We start from the raw sequence: 19,107 nt of genomic DNA, 5'->3' as shown, positions 1-19,107 counted from the left end.
CAATGTTTTTTGTAGTAAAAAAAAGTTCGTATTTTTCTTCTCAGCTACACCTATTTTAAACAATGATATCACTTATTTTATTATATGGATGTGAGGTGTGGGGTATTTAAAATAGTAAGATTATTGAACAATTTGAATCGAAATTCTATAAATTTGTACTTAAACTAAAGCCAAGTACACCAAATTGTATGATTTTTGGTGAACTAGGTGTAACACCGATTGCATCACAGATTAAGTTTAGAGGGGTTTTTTGGTTTTTGTTTGGGGGGGGGGAGTAAAATTTTGAATGCCAAATATGACAAAATAAGTAAGTTATTGTATGATACGGCTTTAAATCTACATAATGATGGCTCTGTTAAATTTTCTTTGATTGAGTATGTAAATCCACACTTGATAGTCTTGGTTTATCACAATACTTTACGTCTCAAAATGTTGTCATGTACCTCATTTTAAATCAGTGTTAAAGTCTAGAATTAATGATCAGTTATGAAACTGGAACAATACTATTCTAAATTTACCTAAGTGTTTAGTTTATAGTTTATATAAAACACAACATATATTTGAGGAATATCTTGAAATTATTCGTTTAAATTTAGCTTTAATTTTATGTAAATTCAGCACTATGAATCATAAATTACAAAAAGAAAATGACGACTTTTGAATATTGAGAGAAATCAACGTATTTGTGGTTTATGTAATAATAGCTCGTTGGGTGATGAATATCATTATTTAATGGAATGAAATTACATTAACAGAAAAAATATATTAACCATTTTTAAGTTAAGCACACAAATGTATACAAATTTGAAATGTTGGTGAACGCGAAAGATAAGACTGTACTTGTAAAAATAGCACTTTTTTGTAAAATTATTTTGGCCAAATCTAATTAACTTCATTTTCCCTAATACATGCTAATAAATACAAAATCATTAAAAAAATACATTTCACTTTGTTTCATGGTTCACTTATGTATAATATGTTTAAACTGTAGTTGATTTGTTTTGATTACAAATGTTTATCCGTTTCATGTACAAATCACATACATATATATACAATGCCTTGATTTATGAATAAACTTAAAACGTAAGCTAGAAAGTTGTCTACCGTGTATACGTGCTTTAAACCTACAAATGGAAACGTTAAAGGACCAAAGGGCATATTCGAAATCCAATTAGGGCAATTCCCTTGTATCTCACTATCTCATCCTCTTAGTAGTATTTTCAGCAACAACCCAAACTGACCTCAATAATTAAATACACTGTACTTACCTGGTTTATCCTCGATCGCAAGATCTGATCAATATACACACATACAAACATATTTATGGGCGTTGGCATACATATTAACGCTATATTTTAAACGAAGAGAAATATAAGACCACTATCAAAAAGGACCAATACCAAAGCCAACAATCTGAAAAAGGTATACACACACAAAGTATACATTTGTGTCCATAGTTCATTGTCGTTTGAGCCATTGTCTTGTGCCCCTAAACAGGGTTTATTTTTTATTTTTCGACTACTGGGCTAGTCCCTGTATTTTTCATTGTATCATAAACGAACAACGAGTATACATATAAGCAAGAAGAACTCTGAAGGAATATGTGAAGACTATCATCTACACCACAAACAAATATAAATACAAAAAGACAGGTTTATTATTATCCAAAAACAATGTGAAAATAAAATAAAACTGTAAATCGGTCGAGACCAAGGCCCAAAATAATCATTACTTCTTGGAATGTTAATGTACTGATGAATGAGATATTTGAAGACAACTTGATTTGAACAATATATTTCAAGCTTTAATGAACAATACTTCAACATTGGTTGAAAATAAATGTGATGTCCCTTATTTTTCAAATGATTACAGTCTTATTTTGCTACTGAGCATGTTTCTGTAGCTTTTTTGCATAAATATTATCTTTTGTGCAGCTGTTCGAAAGCTTAATCAGGGCAGAGTCATGTCCGGAATAGTGGTCAATTATTTTTTACCGCATATGTAATTAAATGTACAATGTGTGTAAACATACCCTCATTTGAAGTCTTGTTCATTTGGGTTGTTTTTGTAAAAATAACTATCTATTTCACTATGTTTCCTTTACTTATAAATATCACTCCTTTTATATCATTGTCATAACTCTATCTAAAATGCAGGACGATGTGTAATGTAGGGACATGTCATTTATTTCCCATTCTTTGTATTGTTGTGTACCCTGAAATTGATGCCATGCATATCATTTTCCTATTCTTTTCTATGTTATGATTATATATCAACTGTATATTCATGTATTGTATGTTATAAATATGTAAAGCTCTCCATTGTTGGAGGAATAAAAGAATTTATCTATCTATCTATCTATCTATCTATCTATCTATCTATCTATCTATCTATCTATCTATCTGTAAAGATTGACAAACGTACGACAAATACAAATTCGTACATAAATCTATGTTTTACATACTTGCCTCCGGAACAATCACCCTTGAACAATGACACAATAGTGTGATGGTGATATACGTTAATCTCCCGAACTTACCAATAGTGGCATGAGGGCCGGATGTCATTAAGGGCTCAAATATTCTAAGTAATGATCAGGCTCTGGACTCAAAATGTACGTAACCGAGAAAATATGTCCACATACATAAGATTCCATTTTAAAGACACAACAATCCATTTGAAAGTGCGTATTTTTACCCACTACCAAAGTTAAATTCAGATTAATACAAAAAGAACCCGCTTACGTAGAGTGTTAACTTTAACTTCTTGGATGCGCAACTAACCTAAAGTCTTATATATATGTTCGACTATACTTATTTAATATTTGTTGAGCATGATCCTAACTTGGTAGAATGTAGCCAAAGTAAAACGTGTCGATAGCCAAAATATTTCTGATTTTTTTTTAAATATGTATTTTATTGATAAACTTATTATGTTTCTCATTCTTAGAATTCACTATCTTCATACATATTTGATGATTAATAGAAAACAATGTCAATTATAAAATAAAAGTTTAAAAAATCTCGCGAGATTTCAACGAAATTTGTGAAGAGTTCAAGACTGTCGCGCGAGGTCTCCCGCGGAATTCTTTGCAAAAGTGCCGTTATTTGTTGTTACTTCGGAAGCTGCAACAAAGCAGCCTTCACTGTCTAGTAGATAAAACTGACTTGTATTGAAAACATCCACTGCCAAGTGTCGACAGCGCCCTGACAACAGTTAAAATTGTCTCTGAAGTGTGAGTTTTTAGTCCCATCCATTTTCAATATTGTGTTGTTTTCGTTGGAACTTTGAGAAACGAAAGTTTCAATTATTTATTTTGAGACGTGTGGTTAATCCATACGCTATTACCGTATAAACCTCATCAAATACGTTTAGATGATTTTTAGAAGTCTTTTGTTAATATTGCACTACATCTACAGAATGGACCCGTTTCACTTTGTTTTTATATGAAGTCATGAAGTGACAATGGCCCGGAATCATTTGATACCTAGGCTTAAATGGTCTTGGTTTTGTTTCAAACTGTGGCCCTGTATTGTAAGACTGTATCTGTAGAGCACTCCCCACTCACCGTGCATTTGGTTTATTAAGTAAGAGTCTTGTTACTTTTGTTTTCTACACCCCACAGTTCCTTGCAGTTTCGTCTCAGATTCAAGTCAGGCGATTCGGTCCCATAGTTGATCTCTTGGCCTGATGCCTTTAATGATATGCCAATAACTGGTGAGGCCGCTTCTATAGGGATATAGGTTTACAATTTACTATGAACGAGGGTCTAGGGATAAATGATTAGATTGTAGGAAAAGTGAATACTCACCAATAACACATTTCTGTCCACTTTCCTGAATTTAAGATGTAAAGGAAACGTTCTGATGTAGGTGAATAGTTAGACAAACAATACTGAGCAGTTGCCTTTTCTGGATTAATTTTGAAATTATCTTAAAATATTGTCTGAATTATTGAATATAATTGCATGAAATTGTGACAAAGCAATGTTGCGTCCTATATTAACCAACATGGAAAAAAATACAATTAATTATTATATATTTTTCTGTATGAAATGTGGTCATAAATGACGTCCAAAAACATGCATTAGTGCCTATAAATTCGTTTTTTTTAAATGAACAAAGTAAACATCATCAAGTCAATATTTAAATGAAAATCATGCATGAAATGTTTAACCTATGAATATATTTTTTATACTTTTCTGAAGTATACGTATATTCACGGCCTTTAAACGCCAGCTCCACCACTTTACAGTGGTGCAAAGAAAAAGAGCTGTCGACACTTCCGTGGTGGAGCTGTGGACTATGTTTACATAAACAAACGTGAGTATGATTCAGTGCTCCAGCCAGGATTTGAAAAGGGCAGGGTGGAGTTTTGAAAAGGCAAGCTACATGAGTCATGTAGGGGTGATTGGGGGTGGTTGTGGGAGGAGTCCACCCCTGTCACAAGGTGTTTTTTTTGGGGGGGAGGGGAGGTCTCGCCCTAGAATTTGTTTTGTTTTCATACTCAATTTAAATCATTTTCCATGATTTTCAGACTTGAACAAAATGGGTTTTTTTCTCAAAATTTTTTAAGGGTGTGTTTTAATATCAAAATTAAAATTTGTCTAATTGTCTGTGGTATAGTGTGATTGTACTTGACTGGAGTCTTCTTTAGTGCAATGTCACATATTTCTCCTAAAAATCATGTAAAATGAAGAAAAAAAACAAAGACAGTTAAACATTTGAAGCAATCAAATAAATAAATACACAAAAAACAAATATTGAAGGGACGAATCTTAATTTGGTACGTTCAGGATTGGGTACGAATGTAACATTCAGCCTGGCTGTTATTTAATTGTCTTTGGTAAAATAATGTTTAATATGCTGATGTTTTAGAATAAAATGACAATAAAAATCACTCCCCTTTCTTAAAAAGTCACTTATAAAACATATAACATTGATAAAATAACTCCGAAATTCGTTCTGACAAAATGGCGGTTTCAGCGAATTTTGAAAAGATCGTGGACATGATAGGTAAACACTTCGTAAAGCATCAACATATTTTTGTGGGCTACAAAGAAATTTTCATCATCAATATTTTACAAATAAACTTTCAAAACATTTACTGAATAAGTGATGTATATGATTGTGTTAGCGCCACTTTTCCCGTGTTTATAAATCGGCAGTGACCGTCTGCTTCAAATCAACACTGTTTGAAATGGCGAGTCTCGTCTGTACAATACAATAAACAATTATTTAAAAATATTTAATTGTGCTTGACAACATTTTTCACCATCCCCTCACATTTTCTATCGCATTTTACGAACTTTCATCATTGAATAAACGAGTTCTCAATGTATATTCTGATTGGCTGGTATTCAATAGCTCCGCCTCCTGCCGATGTTCCCTATTTGGCTTTTCCTAATTATCGGATTAAAAGATGACCGGTTATGAAAACACAGGTCGTCTGCTCACTACACAAATACACAATTAGCTGTCATATGACTTCGACAAGGCACATGGGAAGATGAAAGGGCAGTACGGCATATTTTTAGCAGTCGGCAATGGGGCAGCATGGTGACACCTAGCGATAACACTATTATAAATATTACGTAATTTGTCTCAATTATGACAGCGGCTGCCGATCTTTAATAATGATTTCAATAGTAAATAGGGCACTAACGAGATAATTGGCGCTAATAGAGCATTTGTGAAAAGGGCACTACTCAAAAAAGGGGCAGGGCGGAAAGAAAAGGGGCACGGGCGCTGCGCCACTGAAAAACGGGCTAGCTGGAGCACTGTGATTAATATTTCAATTGATAATTTCATTTAGCGGACATATTTCAAAAATCGGAGAATGTGGTACCGTGTTAGAACACTTCTACTGTAGGCTGGTTACTATTTCAGTTCAATATTGTGCAAACTGTGGTGTCAGGAGCTTTTCTCCCGAATCGAACTGGTGCATATTTTGTGATCTGATTGCATAGCAAGTACATTTAGATGCTTACACACCCCGTAAGAACATTCTCACGCATGCAAACATAACTGTTATGTATAGTACTTATGCCGGAACACAACAAAACTGATAAGCACTTCTTAAAAAGGAAAAATGCACATATTTATAAAAGTGGTGGCGCTGTTGCCCTAATGGCGCTATCGAGTATGTTTTGCGCTTGAAGTAATATAAAATATAAACGCTTTTGGAATGAATACAAAAGTTGCTATGTTTATTATTCATTGAACATTATGCTGGTTATGCATACTACTTGCGGAAACAAAACTCTACGCGAACTACTCTACCCGAACTACCTTAACCTTACTGAAAACTATTTCGAAAATAAATGGCTAGGTGCTGTTAATTTTACCATATAAATATAAGTATTTATCATGTGGGTCCGGTTATGAGAGAGGTATTCTTGCATACCGGAAGTGTATTCCTGGTCATTTGACCAGTGCTGGAAAAACGCATCTTACACCACCATGTAAGATGAGTTATGGGCCACAACGCGCTACTTCTTATTTCTTTTATTGTATGGTTTATGAAAAGTACATCATTTCATTTCAATAAAGCGCAATCAATTTTAAGTATGCAATTAATTTAAATGGATAATGAATAATCATAATAACGTGATTTAAATAGTTACTATTTGACATCAATAGTGATTTAAAATTACTGCGCTTTATGACATCAGTAAACAACGTTTCACGCGCTTTTTGGTAAAATGTACAAAAGTGCGTTTTTTACCTCAATTCTTCCACAAATTGATAATTTTAGATATGCAAGAAAAAATATCAATCATGTTTTTCCGGTACGGAAAGAAAAATCGGTCACGCTACGTGGCCGGTAACTCGGCAAACCTCTTTACCGGCTTACGCGCGTGCACTCGGGTCGGATTTTCTATCCGTACCGGACACACATGATAGATACTTATATTTATATGGTAAAATTAACAGCATGTAGCCGTTTGTTTTCAAATAGTTTTCAGTTTTGTTTCCGCAAGTAGTAGTATGCATAACCAGCATAATGTTCAATGAATGATAAACATAGCAACTGTTGTATTCATTCCAAAAGCGTTAACTTTTTATATTACTTCGTGCGCAAAACATACTCGATAGCGCCACCACTAGGGCAACAGCGCCACCACTTTTATAAATATGTGCATTTTACCTTTTTAAGAAGTGCTTATCAGTTTTGTTGTGTTCCGGCATAAGAATCATACATAACAGTTAGGTTTGCATGCGTGAGAATGTTCTTACGGGGTGTGTAAGCACCGAAATGTACTTGCTATTCAATCAGATCTCAAAAAATGCAAAAGTTCGATTCGGGAGAAAAGCTCCTGACACCACAGTTTGCACAATATTGAACTGAAATAGTAACCAGCCTACAGTAGAAGTGTTCTTACACGGTACCACATTCTCCGATTTTCGAAATATGTCAGTAAAATGAAATTATCAAATAAAATATAAATCATACTCACGTTTGTTCATGTAAACATAGGGCACAGCTCCACCACGGAAGTGTCGACAGCTCTTTTTCTTTGCACCACCGTAAAGTGGTGGAGCTGGTGTTTACAGGCCGTGATATTAAGCCTATCCGAACTACTCCTTTGTCCAAATTTGCAAAAGTTTGAAAGTACAAATCTGCTACCTTTTTGCTTTGTTTCACATCAAATGCTGCACAGCACAAAAACAATGGTAACAAGAGTTTATTTACTCTATATGTATTATCACATTGTGTAAGGTGATTGATGATATGTCATTAACTTTGTATAGTAATTCTTATATTTAAAGATACCTCTGCGGAACCAAATATAAAAGCGTGCACTGTATGACGTCATCCCCCATGTAACTAAATATTGACATTTGGAAAAGCAAAATTTTAGAGGTACTTATTTTGTGATAATAGTCACATAGCTGCACTGTTGTGTTGTTTCTGTTGCTATGGAGGTCAGTGATGTTGACTGTTATTATTCTATTTTAATCCCGGTCTCCGAAACGTTTTCTTTTACTGTTTCCAATTTTTAAGGCAAACCCGGAATTTCTGGACAACTGCCCAGTTTAGAACATGTTTTTATTAAGAAATGTTAACCATATGGTAAACAATGATCTACAAACTTATTTTTAATTCCTTTTCATTTAGACTGTTTCTTTGTCAGATGCAGTGGTTATTTCTCTTTGTCAAGAGAAAGCACTACCAGTCTTCGTCGTAACCGGGTTGCCCGAAGCCCCGGACAAGTAAATACTGTTTCGGACAAGTCAAAATTCCCAGGTGGTTGCCGGAACGGGCAAGTGCATTTTTCCGAAATTTAAATCCCTTAGTTATCATAATTTCTTCAGCAACAATTCTCAAATTCTGAATGAACTTTCTAAATATTGGCTTTCAATTAGGGATGCAAACGAATGGCAAAAGTGATATTCGAATATTCGGTAATTCTTTCGATCGAATATTCGAATATTCGAACACCAAAATGAACCTTTAAGAATTGCAGTAAACTATTATTATTCACTAAAGTAATAGTGGGGGCCCTGTTACCCTTCCTGGTCGTATTCGGTACACGCGACGGACCCTTATTGTTCCACAAATTAGCCTCTGAATTTCCCATTTACAAAATATATCCCAAGAAAAAGCAATATATCTTTAACAAAAAAAACAAACCTCTGCGTTCATTTTTGTAAAAAATGCAAAATAAGATCAGGGAATTGCGTTTGTCCCGGTTAAATGACGATATGCGCCAACGTGGGACTTGCAGCCTCGTTCTGGGATTGATGTTTACGAAATATATTTATAGAAAACGACACCATGTCTAAACGTCGCTTTTGTCTTAGGTATTGTACAACAATACAGGACATATATCCTTAAACGTTAAACCATACACTTTCAGTTAATTTTTGTACGCAAGAGCGTTACATTGAAAGCATGGAAACAGTTTTAAGCACATAACTAGCACATGTCCTTCGTATCATCAAGGCGATTTGAGCAATATCGCCAAGCTTGATTAGCAGTGAAGACAAAACATTGGTATAAAGGCCGATCTCTTAAACCCTTAATTGGCATGGTCATTTAAATGTACCCAAAATAATTGGAATGTGTTTTATGTCACTTGTCTAACAGCCAGTAAATGCAAAATTACGGGGACTGTTTATAGTTCCCGGCGATATATCCGATATGACGCGTGTATAGTGTCATCAAGTTCACACCTATGGCATTAGGGGTCGTTGTAAAAACAAGACAGACGAAGATGACAGTTGTAGGCAAAAAGTGTATTAATTTATTATTTCAACAAAAACATCGAATATTCGAATACCTATTTTGACATTCGAATACCAAACGTTCGATCGAATATTCGAATATTCGTTTCATCCCTACTTTCAATATATTTAGGTATGAATTGGTGACGTCACAGCATTCCGCATGCTCAGCATTTGTAGTATTCATTTAATATTAAGTATCTAAGCTTCTGCCCGATGCTTAGACGCTTATTAATTAAATAATAAATTTATTAGCTTCTAATCGTCTGCCCGATACATGGACGCTTATTAATGAAATACTTCTCTTGTTTGTGATTTGGTTATTAAATGATGAATTTTAAGTATTTGATGAGGATGAGGATGGTCAGGTGATGATGATGACTAAGACTCTGAAGACCTTTTTTCAATTTGCTGCTTGTTTTCAATTTGCTGCTATCCTTGAGGGAATAAATGAACACTACAATTTGATTATTATTGCGTTTTTTTTAAATTATTTTGGGCAAGTAAAAGTGTTTTGATAATCTCATTTGAATTAAGCTTGTATCAATGAATATCTAAATTGGCTATGATGGCTCTAGAGCTCTCACAAATTGCCACATCGCAAAAAAGTATTGACAGAATACTTGTCGCAAAAATGTGTGACATTTCCATATTATCAGACTGGGGGGGGGGGGGGGGGGGGGGGGGGTGTCGCCGGGTCCGGACCGATTGAGGTTCCAAACTTTTAGAAGCCCTGCCTAGGACCTTTACCTTTTAGTGTAAGGCGACATGTCAACCGATGTAACTGTAAAGCTTGTGGCTGGGTGCATTTAAGCATGTCTGCACAATTAACAGGGTTGGTAAGACTTACCAACGGAAGGCATGTTGGGCCCAACAAGTTGTAAAGGCCCGGCAGAAACCCTGCATCAGGGCTTGAATTTAGCACTCACACACTTGCAAAATGCGAGTGAAAATTGGAAAATGCGAGTTGAGTTTGCAAAACTTTGAGAGTAAAAACTGGAAAAAAAGCAACTTTCAATTGTAAACACATCAAAAATGATGACATATACGCAAGCATGTTAAGCTATGAGCACATTGTAGACTGGTATTTCGTGTTCGGATTTTAGGTTGAAGTATTTGACTAATATTGTATCAATTTTGAGGCACTGTCCATCATCACGACAAGCAAAATAATCACAAGTTTTTTATGCATGTAGATTTAAAATTGCTGATAGCGATGATCCAACTAATGGTCATAGAAGCCAAAGTTTAATAAACCGTCCATAATAAATGTAACTAAATAGGAGAAGAAACTCAACATAAAATTAACCTTCAATACAGACAATGATGGGAACGTCTGCAAGATATTTTATGCAGACTGCAGTACGTTTTCTATGTTTAGGAATCTAAGGCTTTAGAAGGTGAATCGGTCTGACACAGAAAACATAGTTGCTGTTGTTTTTGATTACATTATATTTTTCTAACAAAAACAATGGGGTGAGAAAAAAATATTGAGTGAACTTCAGATTTTGCGAGTTGGAATTTTCAGCACTCCCAAAAATTTGTGAGTACAATTTTTTATCTAAACTCAAGCCCTGCTTCATCAGTAAGGTCCTCATGTTTTGTGTGTAGCTAGAACAGATTGTATCTTTGCTCATAACTAATTTACTAAAAGCCTTGCTTGTCGTGTGACGTAGTCATGGTAGTTATGTAAAAGGGGTTTGCTAGTTTCGAAAAGGCCAAGCAGCTTGAGAGGCATTGCGTGGAATAGGGGTTGGTGTCAGGTTTTCATTTTAAAACCTTTATTAATGCATTTTCATTTATTTCCAGACTTTAACACAATGTTGTTGTTTTTCAAATACTGAAGGTGTCAAAATCTCAAATATGTGTCTTTTTGGGGGTAGCATTAGTGAACTTGTCTGAAATCTCCTTTTGTACAATGTCACATTTTTCTCCTAAAAGCATCTTAATTGAAGAAAAAAGACAGTTAATCATTTGAAACAATCATAATGGCATAAATAAAGGTCTGGTTATTAAGTGTAAGGGTAAGGGGCGAATCTTATTTTTGTATGAATGTTACATTCAGATCAGCTGTCTAATTGTCTTCGGGTAAATAATGTTTAAAAATGCACTCTTACTCCCAAATAAGATGTACCACAATTAAAACAATTTGGAAAAGGATGAATAAATATCGAAAACAATGTTTTTTATGAAGGATACAGTATTTCTACCTTAAGAGACTATAGTTTATCACTTAAAATATTTAAATTCAATATTTGTTTAACAGTGTTCGAAATTCGCAGTGGTCCGATAGCCTGAGGCTACCAAATTTCAGCTCGGGCTACCGAATTACCGTAAAAACTAGCCCGATCGGGCTACCGTTTTTTCCAAATGTTATTTAATAAAAAAAAACATGCCAATTAAACGCGTAAAGCATAGTGTTTCAGTGATTTTTTTTTCGTGAAATTTACCGCCGTATAACGGCTGTTTCCCCTCGCCGAAAATCGTCATATTTTCCCAAAAAAATGTAATCAATTCCCCCCAGAAATGAATAAAATATACAAATATAAATTGTGCTTTCTGTTTTTATTTCGTTACCAATGCATTTTAAATACGATGCGAACGCGCAACAATAAGCAGGAACCGGTTCGATCCGGGATAAGGCCCGTGAAATACACCGTTTCTGATCATCATCACCGAGACGCAAGTAATTCATCTAATGACACTGATCAATTTGTTTACAATTTACGACGTTTTGACTTCAACTTTCCGGCAAATAATAACATATAATAAGTGATAGCATTACCTTATAGCAAAATGTAACATTCAACTTAAAAGTTTAATCATAAATATGTCACATGATAGCAAATACTACGTTAAAAGACTCAACAAAAGTGTTTTTTGTTACTTATGTATAATTTCAGTGTATCTTTGTTTATTGTGTTTTTTTAAGATCTTGCATTTAATTAACATATCACAAGACCAGAAAGCTGAAATTGCAATTTGTTTGGTGAGAAAGTGATAATGCTTAATAGGGATCATTTGGCACAACAATAATGTTTTACATGTTTTGATGATAGTAACTGTCATTAAAGAGAGTTGAAACCGTTTTAATAGGTGTCTTTGTTACTGCATGGTTATTTTAAATGACCATTTTAATGTTCATTGTATTTTCCCAATTTTGGGAATTAACGCGCTTATTTTCCCAATTGTAAAGCCACAGGTGGTTTTGAAAATTTAAATAAAAATCACTGTGTTTTTATACCCTTATTATTTAAGAATGCTTCCTACCAGGCAACTCGGCCCATTATGTGAATTAACAATAACTTTGGCAGTTTTCGCTAAATTCGATGGCAGTGAAAAAACAGCTATGCTTGATATCAATATCAAAATTGATACTTTATTTATTGTCGAAAATTTAATGATAGATTAGTTTTTAATGCGTAAAAGATAATAAACATTTAACAAATATCGTCTTAACTGCACAGGAAACAGGTTCCCGTTTATTTCCTGACAAATTTAATCAATAGTTAGGAGAACTGTTGGACATAGTTAAATCATTGAATCATTGTCAATTAACAGAACAGTAAGGTTCTTTTATATATACCGTTAAATTGCTTTGCCATTTATTTTTAAAGAACATTTATAGGAATATTGGCAATAGAAACATCGTTTTTTTTGTTTTGTTTTTTTTACTTCCAGAACTTGAAAGTGAAACTGAAAGTAGAAATAAATGGTCATTGCAGGGTTTCCTTCAGGCCTTTATGGCTTGTCGGGCCCGATGTGCCTTCCGCTGACAAGGCTAATTACCGACACGCGTTAATTATGCCGACATGCTTTAATCCGCGCAGGACAATCCTTATCAGAACAATCATCAGTTTTGACAATACACAGTTTTGTTGCGATTGCAACGGTTGACTGACAGCCAGAAGGCGTGTCAGGACTATTACGGCATTTTTATCAGCCATTCAGGATCGACGACAGCATGAAGGCGTGTCGATGAGGATCGACGGTGCAATTAACCAAACTCCTCCTAGTCTTTATCAAAATGAGACTGTGTGAAAAACACCACTGTCGTATATTGCGACCTTCATCCCTATAATCACCTTTGAATGCAAAGTAAACAATAAGTGTTAATTGATTTTGGTAACATAAATTATGTGTCGTTTTAGATAGATAGATAGATAGATATAGATAGATATAGATAGATATAGATAGATATATAGATAGATATAGATATAGATATAGATAGATATAGATAGATATAGATAGATATAGATAGATATAGATAGATATAGATAGATAGATAGATACTTTTTATTCCTCCAGATAGATACTTTTTATTCCTCCATAAGTGAAGAGATTAACATATATACAGATGTAACAAAGAATATATACACACATCGATAATATGATATACACGAACATCAAAAGAACATTATGATATAATATAGATGGACATTACGAACATTAAACATTTCGAGTAATCATTTACAAAACCAACATCTTCCATGCACATATAATTATGTATAGATAGATGTAGTCTAAATTAGCAAAATATATGAACGATAATTATTCAGAGTTATCTACTCAAGATGTATTACAGACAATCTCTACATGGCGCTTTCTGTGTAAAATACAAGTGAAGTACATTTGTCCAGATTAGTAATAGCCTAGCAAAGTAAACACTAAGGTTGCCTTAAACAAAACGAAAATTAAGACAGTTTATAGTGAAGACCGTTTTTGAAGCTATTTAGTAATCTAAAGTTACACCCTCCGCAAGAGTCTGACTATTGCAACTGTGACAGGATAGTTGACAAAGCTTTCATAATAAATATCAGTACTAAGTGAAAATAAATACACACATTGATCAGTACATGTCATTGTCATTATCGACTTAAAAATATCGATCCCACACTGTTCGTAAATTGTATCCCAAAGGGAATTACGGTACCCTTCTTTCGCATGACAATAAAGTAAGAGATGAACAATAATATTGTCTGTCCTTAAATTACAGCATTTACAAATTTGTATATATGAGCGTGACACAAATAGTCCAAAATCACTTAGAATCTGCTTACAGATTGGTCGCAGTTTGGGTTTATTTCTTGCAATAATCCATAGTGGCGAACAATTATTAAAATATATCATATTTTGCATTGCTCAATTTTCGTTCACGGTTCGTTCAAAAGTAGTTTGTCTAGCTGGGAGTAACACGCTTTTATTGATAGTTTTTTCCAGTCATACTTGGATGGAAATTGCCCAGTATTTATATATTTCGTTATATAATCAACTAAAAGGTATTTTTGGCACAAGTGATAAATGTCAGGTACAAAACCTACAGTTTGTCAAAGTTGATGTAGCATATTAGTCTACTGTTGAAGATGATCTTCGCTAAATATTGACACGGAAGTCTGCACATTTGACCCCAAAATTGAAGTTTTTTACAATCGATAAGTACTTCAATAGATGTAATGTTTAAAGTAGATAAAACAAATTTAGTAGCAACACTTCTTTGAAATCCTTGCATGTGTTTTACACAAAACCTATGCGCAACTTCTAGTCTCTGAATTTTATTCTTTGATATATTAGTCCATAGTTCACAACCGTACAGGGCCCGTGGTAGGATCGCTGACTGATAATATGTCCTAAGGGTTTTTGCACTGACAGTATCAGGGTTTATACCACCGCTGCATATATTTAGATAAGATCCACGTAGTTTTGTACACGCTTCTTGAACACATTCCTGCACACTGAGAGTCTCATTGCAAATAATACCAAGATGGGTGTATTTCTTCTGTGTTGGGGCGAGGTCGTGTCCTAGAGAAAAGGACGGTTTTTACAGATTGTACTAGCACACCTGATTTGTTAAACACAACAATAGCACATTCTCTCGAGTTATATAGAAATCACCAACGTTTTGAGTAATTAGAGCAAATTTGTAACATATTTTCCATGCCGGTCTTCTAGAAGGAAACAAGTACCATGTCATCGGCAACTGTAGGCGCACTCATATTAATGTCATACAAACATAGTCCGTTATTACTTTGTTGTAGTTCATTAATCAAGTCGTTGATATAGATTAAATACAAGATTGGGGAACTCTTGCCACCTTGGCGGGTCCCCTGCAGTACCGGAAGTTCCTCCGAGTAGAGCCCCCGATACCTCACACGGCTTCTGGCGTCCTCGTACAACTCGCGAATGGCTAACAGAGTATTCGCGTTGATCGTTGGGGTGGGAGAATTGCAGTCCAAGTTCATTTTCAGTAATTTATAAAAGAGCCCATCGTGCCAGACCCGATCAAAGGCTTGTCGAGCGTCCAAAAAGCAGAGATATGCTGGAGATGAAAATTCCTTTGCGTAATGCAGACATTCTCTCAGTGAAAAACTGGTCATGATGCATCCTAACTGATCTTGGAATCCGCCTTGTTATCTATTCAGTTTTTCCACAATATTTCCCTTACAGTGGTCAAGCAGAACAGATTCATAGATTTTGAGAATTGTAGATGACAGGGTGATTGCTCTATAATTGTAAGGATCGTCTTTCCTCTTGTTTCCAGTCGTTTTCGAAGTCTGCAATCTCAAACGGCGTGTAAAGTGTTTTGAAATACTCGCCCCATTGTTTCACAATATCCTCACGGTTTCGATATGTAACACCGTTAAATATAATTCCGTCTCCTACTTTCATCTGTGATTGTTCTTTCCTAGCTTTTATCGTTTTCCAGAAATAGACGGAATCTGTTTCCGCCGAATGTTCTAGTCTATTGTTCAGGAGTATTAAATACTGTTCAGCATGAACTCTATGTCTTCGTCTGAACAATGCTTTCTCGGTTTTATAACGCGCCGCTATTGGATCCTGGGAGTTCCGAGGCCGTCCAGCTCGACACCACAAATCACGTGTTAATTTCATATGGTCATGGATTTTTGTAAGCTCTTCACACCAGTACGGTTTTAAGAATGTTCGAAACTTTTTGACAGGCAAACTATCAAATGCATTTTGACGCAACGATTCACATAACGATTCATAGAAGCGATCAACGTCCGTTATATCTAATAATGAGTTGTTCAGTACTTGAATATCATTTCTTAATGCACTATTATACAAATATAACATATTAACATCTTTTTTCACCTTTTTCCAATTAATACGATTCCTTGAATCTGCATTATTATCATAGGGGTTCTCATCACACGTAATACTCACACAACATAAAATAGGTCTATGCCTTGACATGTTTAAACAACAATCATCAGCCACTTCGCAATGTATACGGCAATCAACAAATTCAACTGGTATACAAATGTAGTCAAGGGTTGACGAAGCGCAGTCGTCATAAGACACATAAGTATCAATAGACCCAAAACATGTTTCAAGGAAGTTAATGGCACACAAGTTACAGTCAGAAACAAAATAATATAACCTACAGTCTCTAGTTCTAAACATATGTGCATTTAGTTTGGCATTAAAGTCACCCATAAATATAGGCATACCTTTATCACAGTACATGTTATACAAATCATACATCTTATCGAAATACCCATAATAAAATTCAATCTGGTGATTTATACAAGGGAGATATACCTGAAAAATAAATAAATATTTTCCTGGCATAATTTGCAACTGAATTCCTATAATTCTATCATCATCAATATTTAAAGGTACAACACAATTGTCCAGAGGTTTATGCCATAAAATAGACACTCCACCTCTCCCAAAGTGTCTTTTGTGTAAGGGGGTATTTTCACATATTGTATAGTGTTTATAGTCCATGAGATTGAATCCATGAAATGTAAATTGTTTGACGTCAGCCAATGTTCTGATATTCCACAGATGTCAATACCACCTTCTGTCAAGATATCACTTAGATGGGCGGCCCTAGACATAATACCAGTGATATTCCACGTCAGCATGTTTAAACATAACGTAGCCATGAGAAGAAAAGCACAATGTGTAACTGCCATTTTCAATTCTATTATGATTACATTTCTGTATACATTGTCACCAATTAATCTACATTCATTGACAGCATACTAAAGCGGTTCCCAGGTAGCTCCTCGACGTATTGCCCGCTGTCAAACGTCTGTACCATATCTGCCTGCTGTCCGGTCGCCCGTTTACGTACTGCCAGTCGCTCCTCCGCCTGTCGTCGAGCTGCAATCTGGAACCTAAGAGGGACCTCCCGGTGCGTTTGTATTTGTGTGTCCACTGGCGCTCTTGTTTCCCCGCATTGTCGGCAGGCTATCGACCCTACTACGATGTGATGACATCTGACGTCCAGAGTAGCGTAGTGTTTCACGTGATTGCCATGGCTCGCACGTTACGTAATCAGTCCAGAATCCCTCTGTTAGAACAAGATCTGAACAGTCAATCAGCAATCAATGTTAATTTAATCAATATCCTATGGCGGTTTCTCCGTAGTGGGAATACTCGTAAGGACTTAACTGTAGGTCCTTTGCTATCGACAACGGAACTTAACACTTCCGTATTCACGCTCGCACTGAGACCTTGGATACAGAAGCGCTCCATGCACTTGCGATGAACGAATTGAAATCCATCATTTTCACGTTTAGTCACGATAACTGGAATAGGGTTACTGCTAGTTGTAAACCCACGTTTGTCAGAAACTCCTACATCATTGAACATGTATGTCACTTCCGGTATCTGTGTTTGAATCAATCACAATATTTTCGGTATCCCCAGCCTGGTCATTACATACCATTGAACAGTGGAAAGAAACTATGTCATTTTGCTGCAAGTTGACGTCGCTTCCATCTGAAAGTGGTGCCACCGTCACTTTACCTTCGGTGTCTAGGAACACCTCCATATGTCTCACCCTATCCTCAAATTCTGTTATCCTTCCAACCAGGGAACTCCTATGATGTCTCATGGCATCAAGTGTCGAAGATGTAAACAATCAAATTGAGCTACTACACTCAATCAAGTCCGCCTTAATTTTTTCAGTGCTACATTTAGAAGAGATAACTTGCTCTGATCTCAGTTTGTCATTAGCATAATGTAGTTTGCTTTAAAAGAAGTAAACCAGGTTGTAGTGACGAAACAGTGTCTTTGAGTAAAGCTAACTCATTTGCACATGTGCACTTCTCTTTTTGTTGGTTTGTAGTCGAAAAAACTCTTGTTTCGCTGCTGGGCAACGGACGCACGACGCACTTTCCCAGCATTAATCATTTTTTTTCAACACACTAAAGTCCCCACCCTCAGTCACTTCAAGAATGTAAAAAATATCTTGGGCTAGCCGAACAGCAACTGGTTCACCTGTGCGCGATGTCATCTGGCGCTTCAACTCTGCATTCTGGTCAAATGGAAAATCCTCACTTGTTTGTTTTAAGTTTTCAAAATACTGGCATCTGATTCGGTCTAGGTCACTCTCACAAGATGCATATTCTCGTACTATGCGTTGAACATATCTTTTGGGTAATCCCGGTAAAGTTTCACAAGCACCCGGTATTCTTCGACAACCTTGAAGTCAGCATCCTCCAAGTCATTCAATCCATCATGGTCATCAGAATCACCATGACAACTGTTGTGATCATTTGCCTGACCGGTACACTTGTCTATATCACGTGATGCATGATCGTCTGACCACTGACCCTCATTAAATGATATAATTGCCTCGGTGTCAGACTGAACAAACGACCGATCAACACTGTCCTGGAGAAATGTCCAATTGCATATTTGATTATCTTAGCCCCACCTTGCCAATATTTACAAATATTTGCAATGACTGCAGTGTTTTTTTCCGGCCCAATTCCTCTCCTGAAAAATTATATTGTTTTCCTATTCAGGTAAAAATATCAGGGCCTTCATTTCTTTTTAGTAACATTTGATTTAGCAAATGTTTCAATTAGGTGCCTTTCATGAATATGTTGATAGGTTTGTT

General features: G+C 35.5%; 1 protein-coding gene across 2 annotated transcripts in view; it reads left to right on the top strand.

The window, feature by feature from the left end:
• The first annotated feature begins 3,053 nt into the window (after positions 1–3,053).
• LOC128212109 (C-terminal-binding protein-like) overlaps positions 3,054–19,107 on the top strand; it is a 48,046-nt gene continuing 31,992 nt past the window's right edge. For both annotated transcript variants that reach the window (XM_052917382.1, XM_052917377.1), the window contains exon 1: positions 3,054–3,235. The gene's annotated coding sequence lies outside the window, so the exon portion shown is untranslated. The remainder of the gene's footprint in view (positions 3,236–19,107) is intronic.

This window comes from Mya arenaria, chromosome 12, assembly GCF_026914265.1.
Source record: "Mya arenaria isolate MELC-2E11 chromosome 12, ASM2691426v1".
NCBI lineage: Eukaryota > Metazoa > Mollusca > Bivalvia > Myida > Myidae > Mya > Mya arenaria.
This window is presented reverse-complemented; position numbering and strand designations above follow the sequence as displayed.